This window comes from Ornithorhynchus anatinus, chromosome 8 (assembly GCF_004115215.2).
Source record: "Ornithorhynchus anatinus isolate Pmale09 chromosome 8, mOrnAna1.pri.v4, whole genome shotgun sequence".
Lineage (NCBI taxonomy): Eukaryota > Metazoa > Chordata > Mammalia > Monotremata > Ornithorhynchidae > Ornithorhynchus > Ornithorhynchus anatinus.
The window spans coordinates 46,152,023-46,164,027 of NC_041735.1; the positions used below are offsets into that span (position 1 = coordinate 46,152,023).

Here is a 12,005-nt window from a genome sequence, read left to right on the forward strand (position 1 = left end):
CCAAGTTGTGGATTCTTTTAGCCTAGGAAAGTCCTATGCATCCTAGATGTTTCAGTTAAAGATTCAGAGCTGGAGGATATCACCTAATTCTGTTACTTGGGCAGCCCCACTGTCCAGCAAGGCGTGAATACACAAAGAGGTAGATATGAGTCAAGTAGGTTATCCTGTCCACTTGGAGGCTGATGGAGTGGTGACCAAAGTGCAGAATAAGAGGGTTGGTCACTCAGGGTCCTTGATTTGAAAGGGTCACACTTTCCTGGTCCCTCTCCTCCCCATTTGAATGACAGAAACCCTGGTGGTGGAGACTCTGAGCTCATCTTCTCCCTCTCTCTCCCTGCTGCCTCTCTTCATTCCTTCCTCCATTCCATCCTCCACTGCCCAGGTGGCTCCTTACAAGTCTACATTTCATGGCTCCATTCAATCAAGTGTGGGAGGGAGTGGTTTATAAAGCAGAGCCTGCATCCCTTTAACTGCCACTTCCTTGACTGGCCCTTTCTTCCAGATCTCTCTGGGGAAAGGGAAGGGGTGGGGGAGCCCAGGAATGAAATTACTGTAGCTATTGGTGGCCTATAGCTTCTAAGTCCTTTGCCACCAAGATGATGTAAAACTAAGAACTGTGGTATTTATTAAGCACTTACTGTGTGGTAAGCAATTAACTAAGTACTAGGGTAGATACAAAATAATCCCACTTAGGGCACACAGCCCAAGGCGGAGGGAGAACCAGTGTTTATTTAGTCCCTCGCTTGAGGAAACTGAGGCACAGAGAGAAGTTAGATAACTTACCCAAGTTCACATAGCAGACAAGTAGCAAAGCCAGGATTAGAAACCAGGTCTTTTGACTACCAGCTCTGGCACTAACGTGCTCTACCTGAGGCAAGTGATTGCTGATCTGTGGGAGGTGGAGCATGGAGGGGGTGGGGCTTTCCCTGTTCTACCCAGTAATGGGCCTGGACCAATCAATGACTGCCACATAGGGCCACAGCTGCCATGCCCGTATGGGATAAAAGGTGGTTGATGAAGGGGGTATACATTGAGATAAAAGGGCACCTGGAGGTAGTATGGAGGCATGCAGAGAAGCAAAAAGAGAAGCTTGCTGACAGAAGCAGAAGGAAAGCAGCACACAAAAGTAGAAGAAGGTAGTAACTATTGTGTTCAGCTCTGCCGTAGAGCTGTGTCCCTATGTGGTAGTCATTGCTGCTTTGAACACAGAGAGGAATTAGACCCGTAGTGGAGTGAGTGTATGTATGTGTCATTCCCTTGCATGTTAGTAAGCTAAGTAAAAAAACTTTTCACAGTAACCTTGGTGATCAGAGATGTGGTTTGACTTCTACTGTGTGTCACTGAGGCTCCCCTGCTCCCGGAAGGTCCTAGTTGGTATGAACTGGGGGCTTGTGACACACAAATGCCATTAAAAACAAAATACCTGTGAGGAGGTACTTCAGAGTTTGTGGCAGAGAAGTTTGGGTGGAGAGGAAGGGTTGAAGCCAGAAGATGCTGAGTAGGAAGAATGGGAGAATTTGGCCAGGGATTGAATGTCCTCATTGAAGGAGAGGAGTCAAGGGTGATGCTGAGGTGGAGGGCTTCTGTGGCAGGAAGAATGGTGGGATTATGGAAAATAAGAGTAGATTTAGGAAGAGGAATCATTTGGTTTTAGACAAGATGGGTTTGGTATGCCAGCAGTACATTCACATAGAGTTGCCTGGGAAGCAAGAGGAGATGAGGGATTGCAAGTTAAGTCGAGAGGTCAGAACTGAGAGGTTGATGGGCATCATCCAAAGAGAGGGGGCAGCTGAAGCCATATGATGAGGAACCTGAGAGAGTGTGTGTAGAGTGAAAAAACCTGGGAAGCTAGAACAGAACTTCACAAAGTACCTACAGGTGAGGGATGAAAGTCAGAAGAGGAGCCAGTGAACAAATGGAGAAGTAGAGGAGGTCAGGTTAATATGAGGTCATTAAACTGAGGCCTGATGGGGTTTTTAAGGAGGATGAGGTAATCCACGGTGACAAAGGCAGCTAGGAAGCCTTCCCTGCTAAACTCCCACCATATCTTCCCTGTCTACTGGTCATCCCTGTACTTAGTCCTACCTGCTAAGCCCTTGGATACTCATCCCCACCACAGCACAGTAAGCACTCAATAAATTCTATTGATCTCTCTGCTTCCTGCTGTTCTGGTCATATTACTACAGTGATACCTATGTGTGTAAGTTTAAGCGTATGGGTATATTTCTTTTCCATTACTTCTATCATTTATTCTCTTACACTTATCTGTTTGTATATTTGCATTATTGTTTGCTTGTCTTCCCTCGTTAAATTGTAAGCTTCTCAAGAGCAGACATCTTGTTTTATATTTTTCTAATAATTTTCTTCAAGACACAGTAATAGTGCAGTGTGCAGCAGTGTGGCTGGGGAAGCAGTGTGGCTTAATAGAAAGAGCATGTGCCTGGCAGTCAGAGGTTGTGAGTACTAATCCTGACTCTGCCACTTGTCAGCTGTGTGACTTTGAGCAAGTCACTTCTCTGTGCCTGTTACCTCATCTGCAAAATTCATTCAATAGTACTGAGTGCTTATTATGTGCAGAGTATTGTACTAAGTGCTTGGAATATACAATTTGGCAACAGATAGAGACAATGGGGATTAAGACAATGAGCCCCACATGGAACAACCTGATTACCTTGTATCTTCCCAGCATTTAGAACAGTGCTTGGCACATAGTGCTTAACAATTCCGTCATCATTATTATTATTAATAATACTGAAGACAGTGATGGTGATTTGACTTAATACTGAATATGGTGTTTGGACTTGGTTGAGATCATTGGTTAGTTTTCTTCTAGCTTTATCTGCCTAACCCAGATTAAATTAATTCACTTGTATTTATTGAGCACTTACTGTGTGCAGAACACTGTGCTAAGCACTTGGGAGAGTATAATACAACCATAAACATTCATTCAATCACATTTATTGAGTGCTTATTGTATGCAAAGCACTACTAAGCATTCTTTGCCCACAATGAGCTTAGAGTCTAGAGTGGGGGAGAGGATGAATAGCCAAAATCTGTAGTACAAATGTCATTTAAGAAGCAGCGTGGCTCTGTGGAAAGAGCACGGGCTTTGGAGTCAGAGGTCATGGTTTCGAATCCCTGCTCGGCCATATGTCAGCTGTGTGACTTTGGGCAAGTCACTTAACTTCTCGGTGCCTGTTACCTCATCTGTAAAATGGGGATTAAGACTGTGAGCCCCACGTGGGACAACCTGATTCCCCTGTGTCTACCCCAGCGCTTAGAACAGTGCTCGGCACATAGTAAGCGCTTAACAAATACCAACATTATTATTATTATTATTTAATAGCCTATGTGAAATGAAACTCCCTGGTCTCAGTGATGGCAATGGTAGGTGGTCATTGCCACCATTATAATTGCCATATTAAGCCATAGTGTCAGCAGAGAAACCAGGGATTAAAAGGCCTACAGACACAGATTGTAAACAGAGGCTCATGGTTTTTCCACATAATGACTGAGGGTCTTGTGGTACATTATGCAGTGTCTCTAGGGCTTCCAAGTTCGTGTAGAAAGATTCTTGCTTGATGTGTTTACTTTCTGATAGTTTCCGCAATCACTAATGAGAGGGAAAGAGCATCCCAGATGGGATTTCCAAACCATTGCAGTTTACCTCAATGATTGATAATGCCAATACTTTATGAGATTACTATATTTCCTTGACTCTCAAACGGAAGGCTATTCATTATGCCCTATATTTTACATCCTGACCTGGTATCGATATTCCATGATTTAATGGATCCTATTCATTATGTCCTATTTTCAGAACAGAATGTATATGTTTAGCCTGAGTGTCATAGACCAAGGGGTAATGGGAAAACTGGAGTCTTTGGAAGCAGGGTGTGATTTTCTTGAGGAAGAGAGGGAGAGTGAGAGAGAGAGAAGGGGTAGAAGTCACAACTAAGGTGGGAAATAGACGCTGAAAATTAGGATTTGAATTATCAGAATATCAGTGAACTGTGGGGAAGTAAGAGAGAGAATCCAGTAAATGAGGGCATTATAAGGAAGATGGGAAGGAAAAAAAAAAACAACCCCAATCACATTTTGTCAGTTCTGAATACTTTTTTTAATATTTTACAAAACGTCTCCAGGCTATCATCGCTAATGAATGCACATTTTGTTTTAAAAGAGATGGGAAATTAATGGAAAGGCCAAGAAGCCCTCTTTAGTTAGAAATGAAAAACGCTTGACCAGGGTCTGACAGTCATTTCCTAGCAAATTCCTGTGATTTCCGGCCACTAGCTGAGTTTCTGGGGATTGGCGATGTCACTAGGGGAGGTAGAAGAGGGCAGAGAAAGGGCCCTCCTCCTCATCCCATCTCTAGGTAAGTTCAAGAAGTGCAATTTGCCCAAGGCTTCGGGGCACACATCTAAATGGCCTAGTATGGTGGTCTGATCCTGCACTTGACTAGCTCTGAGACCCCAAATCTCCTCTCGGCTCTGCCAATGACTCTGATAAATCTGGTACTTCCTGGGCTCTCTTCAACACTATTTCTCCACCTGAACAGCAGAGGGATGGTTTCCATCTACAGACAATTAGGGAATATCCAAAAAATCCCTGGGTTTCACGGAAGAAAGGTTATACAGAAATAAAGACCACTCTAATTGTTTAAATTTTGAAACAGCTTCTTGCAGGTTTGAAGCATAAAAGTTCCTGGAATTTGTTACTTCTAAATAGGGTAATAGAGAAGAAATACTGGAATGTGCTTGGACAATTTTGTCAGGTTATCAATTATATCTTGAAGTATGCAAAGTCTGTTGAAACGTGAATGCATTTTAATTGAAATTTTCCTTTTGTAAAGCTCTTTCAAAAAAACGGTAAAAGTGGGTTGTCAAGAGTTTCTCTCTCACTCTCTACTCAAAATCCATGTCCTTTAAAATTGCATTCAGTGGCAGAACCATTTTTGTAGAGCATTCTCAGCTTGGTTTAAAAACATTATTGAGTTTATTAGTTTGTTATGTATTAGTTGATGCAGGAAGACTTATCCTTTTGCCATAAAACAATGTTCTTTAGTACTTTTTCCCTCGTTTTATTCAAAAGGAGAGCTTGCCCTTATAGAGTCAACCTGCCCTGTTTTCCGGGAAAATTGCTGAAAAGGACAAATGAGACAGCACTGAGGGAATGAATCATCAACGGTTTTATTCATCTTTTTGTGTGCATCTATGTGTGTACGCGTGCCCATAAATGTGCACTATTATAGTTGCCTCAGGAAGCCAAAACAAGGAGTCGGAAACTGACAGTTCAATAATTAAATTGGTAAAGTTGGCAGCAGACTGTTTGCCCTCTCTCTAATATATAGCTTTTATGAATGAAAGAGTACAGAATCCCAGTGGCTCTCTTCTTGAACTGGCTCATCTATTACTGGGGTAATGATTTTCCGTCGAGGCAGCAGCAAAGCCAGAGGCCTATTACACTGGCTACATAAAGTTAAAAAGACATTATGAATAAAACGCTCACCACGGCTTTTACCAACACTTCTCCAGACAAGATTGCTTGATGCTGACACGTGTTTATTACACTTAATAATGTTTACATAATTCTTCCTCGAGCTCATTAGGGCTGTCAGATGCGAAGCAAATGTTTTTTCCCCTCCTGTTTATCTCTAAAGACTCCGCAGTCAATAAAGCAAGACGAATTGCACCGAGGCGGGTTGGGGGGGAATCATTGGGCAGGGATTGTCTTTATCTGTTGCCGAATTGTACATTCCAAGCACTTACTACAGTGCTCCGCAAATAGTAAGCGCTCAATAAATACTACCGAATAAACATCCTCCCGACTTTGCAAGGCCTGCAAAACGGAGCCCGAAAGGTTGGACTTGTGAGCCCGTTGGGGGGCAAGGATTGTCGCTATCTGTTGCCGAATGGTGCTCTCCAAGCGCTTAGTAGAGTGCTCTGCACATAGTAAGCAGTCAATAAATTGGAATGAATGAATGGCCCTGGCGCAGGGCGGAGCGGGCGCGTTTTTACCGCTCAGCGTCTCGTCTGCTCCGGTTGGGGCAAGTTGCAAAGGTTGCTGCTCTGCTCTCGCATGCTTTATTTTTTTATACCCCGCATGCTCTTTTAATATCCCGAGCTCCTCTGCTTTTGCATGATTCTTTTATACCCCGAGGTCCTTGCTCTTGCATGCTTTTTTTAAATACCCCCATGCTTTTTTTAATACCCCGAGCTCCTCTGCTCTTGCATGATTTTTTTTATACCCCGAGGTCCTTGCTCTTGCATGCTTTTTGTAAACCCCGAGCTCCTCTGCTCTTGCATGCCTTTTTTTCGTCTTTTTTGGTGTGCATCTTCCCGGGCCGTGGTAGCAGGCGAGGGGCAGGGTGGCTCCTTGAGTGGGGCGGCGGCGGCTGCACCTCCCTTCCCTTTCTTTCTCCAGTCCACCCCCTACACTCCGCTCCTCTGCCGCTCACCTCCTCTTTCGTTCAGTAGTATTTATTGAGCACTTACTATGTGCAGAGCACTGTACTAAGCGCTAGGAAGGTGCAATTCGGCAACAGATAGTGACAATCCCTGCCCAATGACGGGCTTACAGTCTAATCGGGGGAGACAGACGGACAAAAACAATAGCAATAAATAGAATCAAGGGGATGTACATCTCATTAGCAAAATAAATAGGGTAATAATCCCCCGTTCTCGCCTGTCCCGCCGTCGACCCCTGGCCCACATCCTCCCGCTGTCCTACTAGAATGCCCTCCCTCCTCACATCCCCCAAACTCACTCTCTTCCAAGCCCTGCCGAGAGCTCCCTTCCTCCAGGAGGCCTTCCCAGACTGAGCCCCTCCTTGTCATTCACTCAATCGTATTGACCTTGTCATTCACTCAATCGTATTGACTGAGCGCTCACTGAGCTAAGAAGAAGGGGGCAGCTCCCCTAAAGAAAAAGATAATGGCATGGCTCCAAATGAATGAAATAGCCTCCCTCCTCACCCCCGCCCCACTCACTTTCTTCCCAGCCCTGCTGAGAGTTCACCTCCTCCAGGAGGCCTTCCCAGGCTGAGCCCACCCCCCCCCCACCCCGTCCCTTGACATTCATTCAATCGTATTGATTGAGTTCTCGCTGAGCTAAGAAGGGGGTGACTCCCCCAAAGAAAAAGATAGTGGCATGGCTCCAAATGAATGAAATAGCCTCCCTCCTCACATCCCCCAAACTCACTCTCTTCCCCTCTTCAAAGCCCTGCTGAGAGCTCACCTCCTCCAGGAGGCCTTCCCACACTGAGCCCCTCCCTTGTCCTTCAATCGTATTGATTGAGCGCTCACTGAGCTAAGGAGAAGAGGGTGGCTCCCCTAAAGGAAAAGTTAATGGCATGCCTTCAAATGAATGAAATATCCTCCTTCCTCACGTCCACCTCACTCTCTTCCCCCTCTTCAAAGCCCTACTGAGAGCTCACTTCTTCCAGGAGGCCTTCCCAGACTCAGCCCTCCCTTTCCCTCTGCCCCCCCCCCCCTCCTTTCCCCTCAGCCCTGTGCTCATTTGTATATATTATTTATCACCCTATTTTGTTAATGAGGTGCACATCCCCTTGATTCTGTCTATCTTGATGATGTTTTCTTCTTCAGTTTGGCTTTGCTGTCTTCCCTGTTTTAGACTGCGAGCCCCTCACTGGGCAGGGATGGTCTCTCTCTTTTTCTCTCTCTGTTGCTCAACTGGACCTTCCAGGCACTAAGCGCTCAATAAATACTACTGAATGAATAATGTTGGTATTAAGCGCTTTCTATGTGCAGATCACTGTTCTAAGCAGTGGGGTAGATGCAGGGTAATCAGGTTGTCCCACGTGAGGCTCACAGTCTTAATCCCCATTTTACAGATGAGGTCACTGAGGCCCAGAGAAGTGAAGTGACTTGCCCACAGTCACCCATCTGACCAGTGGCAGAGCCGGGATTCGAACCCATGACCTCCGACTCCAAAGCCCGGGCTCTTTCCCCTGAGCCACCATGCTTTCCCCCCCCCCCCCCCCCCCAAAAATAAAGTTGGTATTTGTTAAAGCGCTTACTATGTGCAGCTGGGGTACAGTCTTCATCCCCATTTTCCAGATGAGGTCACTGAGGCCCAGAGAATAAGAATTATAATAATGTTGGTATTTAAGCACTTACTATGCAGAGCACTGTTCTAAGCGCTGGGGTAGACACAGAGGAATCATGTTGTCCCACGTGGGGCTCACAGTCTTCATCCCCATTTTACAGATGAGGTCACTGAGGCCCAGAGAATAAGAATAACAATGTTGGTATTTGTTAAGCGCTTACTATGTGCAGAGCTCTGTTCTAAGCGCTGGGGTAGACCCAGGGGAATCAGGTTGTCCCACGTGGGGCTCACAGTCTTCATCCCCATTTTACAGATGAGGTCACTGAGGCCCAGAGAAGTTCATTCACTAGTATTTATTCAGTAGCCTTCATTGAGCGTTTACTAGGTGCAGAGCACTGTACTAAGCGCTGGGGTAGACCCAGGGGAATCAGGTTGTCCCACGTGGGGCTCACAATCTTCATCCCCATTTTACAGATGAGGTCACTGAGGCGACAGAGAGAGACGGTCCCTGCCGTTTGCCGGGTTTACAGTCTAATCGACGCGCCCCCAGTCACCCAGCTGCCAAGTGGCAGGGGGGGGATTCGAACCCCTGACCTCCGGCCTCCCGAGCCCGGGCTCTTTCCCCCTGAGCCCCAGCTGGACGCCAGAAGGACCGGCCGGTCCGGCGGCATCGCCGCCTGCTGCCGCGCGAGGGGCGCGCGGGCAGAGAGGCGCGAGATCCCGGCGCGTGCGGCGGGAGGCCGGGGGGCGGGGGGGGGGGAACCGCGCGCGCGCTCTCCCTCCCCGGGCGCGTGGGCGGGGAGAAGGGGGCGGGGCTTAGGGGGGCGGGGCCGGGAGCGCAGGACCGGCTCCCGCTCCATCAATCCGGCGGCGGCCGAGCGAAGGAGGGCTGCCGGGCGGAGGAGGCTCCCGGCCAGCGGGTGCAAAGGTAAGGGAAGGAGCCCTGGGGCAGCCGGGGAGGGCTGGCACTTTTTTTTTTTTCCCCCCCCATCCCGGGGACATCTCCTGGGCGTTTAGCAGCAGGCAGGAGCGGGCGGGGTTTGCATAACCCTTTGCATAACCCCATCGCTGCTCTTTGGGGAGCTGCGGCTCCATTCATTCCGTCCTATCTATCGAGCGCTCGCCGGGGGCGGTGCACTGTCCTAAACGCTCGGAATGGAAGGCAACTTTCCCTGGCCGGGTCGCCAAAGTTCCCTCGATGGCTATTGTCTTCGCTCCTTTCCCATTGGCTCCGAGCGTCAAGCTTTGTTCTGCCTCTCCCGTGATCTCCGCGTCTCTTTCGGTCCTTTTTTTAATTTTTGCCTTCCCCTTGCCGCGCCCCGGCATCGCACACTTCTCCTCTTTCGCTTCTTTGGTAATAATGATGGTGGTGGTGGTTAAGCGCTTACTATGTGCCGAGCACTGTTCTAAGCGCTGGGGGGGGGGGATACGAGGCGATCAGGTTGACCCACGTGGGGTTCACAGTCTTTAATCCCCATTTGACAGATGTGGTCATCGAGGCCCAGTAAAGTGACTTGCCCACAGTCACCCAGCTGGCAAGCGACGGAGGCGGGATTAGAACCCACCACCTCTGACTCCCAAGCCCGGGTTCTTTCCACTGAGCCGCGCTGCTGCTTTAATAATAATAATAATGTTGGTATTTGTTCAGCACTTACTGTGCCGAGCATTGTTCTAAGCGCTGGGGGGGACTATAAGGTGATCAGGTTGTCCCACGTGGGGCTCACAGTTTTTAATCCCCATTTGACAGATGGGGTCACTGAGGCCCAGTAAAGTGACTTGCCCACAGTCACACAGTTGGCAAGCGACGGAGGCGGGATTATAATGTAATTGTGGTATTTGTTAAGCGCTTACTAGGTGCAGAGCATTGTTCTAAGCGCTGGGGGAGATACAGGGTCATCAGGTTGTCCCACGTGAGGCTCACAGTCTTCATCCCCATTTGACAGATGAGGTCACCGAGGCCCAGAGAAGCGACCTGCCCACTGTCACCCAGCTGACAAGTGGCAGAGGTGGGATTCGAACCCATGACCTCTGACTCCCCAGCCCGGGGTGTTTCCACGGAGCCACGCTGCTTCTTTAATAGTAATAAGAATGTTGGTATGTGTTAAAGCCCTTACTATGTGCAGAGCACTGTTCTAAGCGCTGGGGTCGATCCAGGGTCATCAGGTTGTCCCCACGTGAGGCTCACAGTCTTCATCCCCGTTTGACAGATGAGGTCACTGAGGCCCAGAGAAGCGACCTGCCCACTGTCACCCAGCTGACAAGTGGCAGGGGCGGGATTCGAACCCATGACCTCTGACTCCCCAGCCCGGGGTGTTTGCACGGAGCCGCGCAGCTGCTTGGCCTTTCTGGGACCCAGGTGTCCTCGTCTTTCCCCGGCCGCCCTCGTTTGGTCCATTGCAGAGGGAGTTGCAATGTCAAGTTGCACCTGGAGCACCAGCCTCCTTCGCCTCTCCCCCTTTTTTCTTTCTTCTCCCTTTTTCCCACCTTCCTCCTCCTCCTGCCGGGAAAAGTTTGGAATCCGGTGGGTGGCTTGGGAATCCCGGAGCTGCAGGGAGAAATCCCCAAGGTGGGCCGGGCAGGCCCGCAGGGCCCCACTGCCTGGCACCAGTGTGGCCCAACTGCCCCGGGATGATGATGATGATGATATTAATATTGGTATTTAATAATCATGTTGGTATTTGTTAAGCGCTTACTATGTGCAGAGCACTGTTCTAAGCGCTGGGGCAGATACAGGATAATCAGGTTGGCCTACGTGAGGCTCACAGTCTTAATCCCCAGTTTTAATTAACTGAGGCACCGAGAAGTGAAGTGACTTACCCACTGTCACCCAGCTGACAAGTGACAGAGGTGGGATTCGAACTCATGACCTCTGACTCCCAAGCCCAGGCTCTTTCCACTGAGCCACGCTGGGCTTCTCTGTTAAGCGCTTACTATGTGCCAAGCACTGTTCTAAGCGCTGGGAGGGATACAGTTCGATCAGGTTAGAGAAGCAGGGTGGCTCAGTGGAAAGAGCCCGGGCTTGGGAGTCCGAGGTCATGGGTTCCAATCCCGACTCTGCCACTGGTCAGCTGTGTGACTGTGGGCAAGTCACTTCACTTCTCTGTGCCTCAGTTCCCTCATCTGTAAAATGGGGATGAACTGTGAGCCTCACGTGGGACAACCTGATGACCCTGGATCGACCCCAGCGCTTAGAACAGTGCTCGGCACATAGTAAGCGCTTAACAAATACCAACATTATTGTCCCACGTGGGGCGCACGGTTTTGTAAAATGGGGATTAAGATTGTGAGCCTCACGTGGGACAGTGTGATTACCCTTTACCCCAGCGCTTAGAACAGTGCTCTGCACATAGTAAGCGCTTAACAAATACCAACATTAGACTGTAAAACCGTCAAAGGGCAGGGACTGTATCTGTTACCGATTTGTCCATTCCAAGCGCTTAGTCCAGTGCTCTGCACATAGTAAGCGCTCAGTAAATACTATTGAATGAATTATTAATCCCCATTTGACAGAGGAGGTAACTGAGGCCCAGAGAGGTCAAGTGACTTGCCCAAAGTCACCCAGCTGACAGGTGGTGGAGGCGGGATTAGAACCCAGGACCCCGGACTCCTAAACCCGGGCTCTTTCCACTGAGCCAAGCTGCTTCTCTATTTAAGTGTGGCTCAGTGGAAATAATGATGGTATTTGTCAAGCGCTTCCTATGTGCCAAGCACTGTTCTAAGCGCTGGAGTTAGATACAGGGTCATCGGGTTGTGGGGCTCACAGTCTTCATCCCCATTCTGCAGATGAGGGAACTGAGGCCCAGAGAAGTGAAGTGACTGGCCCAAAGTCACACAGCCGACAAGCGGCGGAGTCGGGATTAGAACCCACGACCTCTGACTCCCCAGCTCCGGTTCTTCCACCGAGCCACGCTGCTTCTCCAAGAGCCTGGGCTTGGG

At 48.7% G+C, this 12,005-nt stretch overlaps 1 protein-coding gene across 3 annotated transcripts in view; it reads left to right on the forward strand.

Annotated features, from left to right (window-relative positions):
• Window positions 1-1,035: 1,035 nt before the first annotated feature.
• The window catches only part of LOC100075704 (retinoic acid receptor beta), a 477,276-nt gene continuing 466,306 nt past the window's right edge, over window positions 1,036-12,005 (forward strand). For 2 of the 3 annotated variants that reach the window (XR_005660281.1, XM_029071231.2), the window contains exon 1: window positions 1,036-1,136. The gene's annotated coding sequence lies outside the window, so the exon portion shown is untranslated. Of the gene's footprint in view, window positions 1,137-8,906; window positions 8,998-12,005 lie in introns of those variants that run through there. The other variant, XM_029071229.1, reaches the window with a different exon arrangement.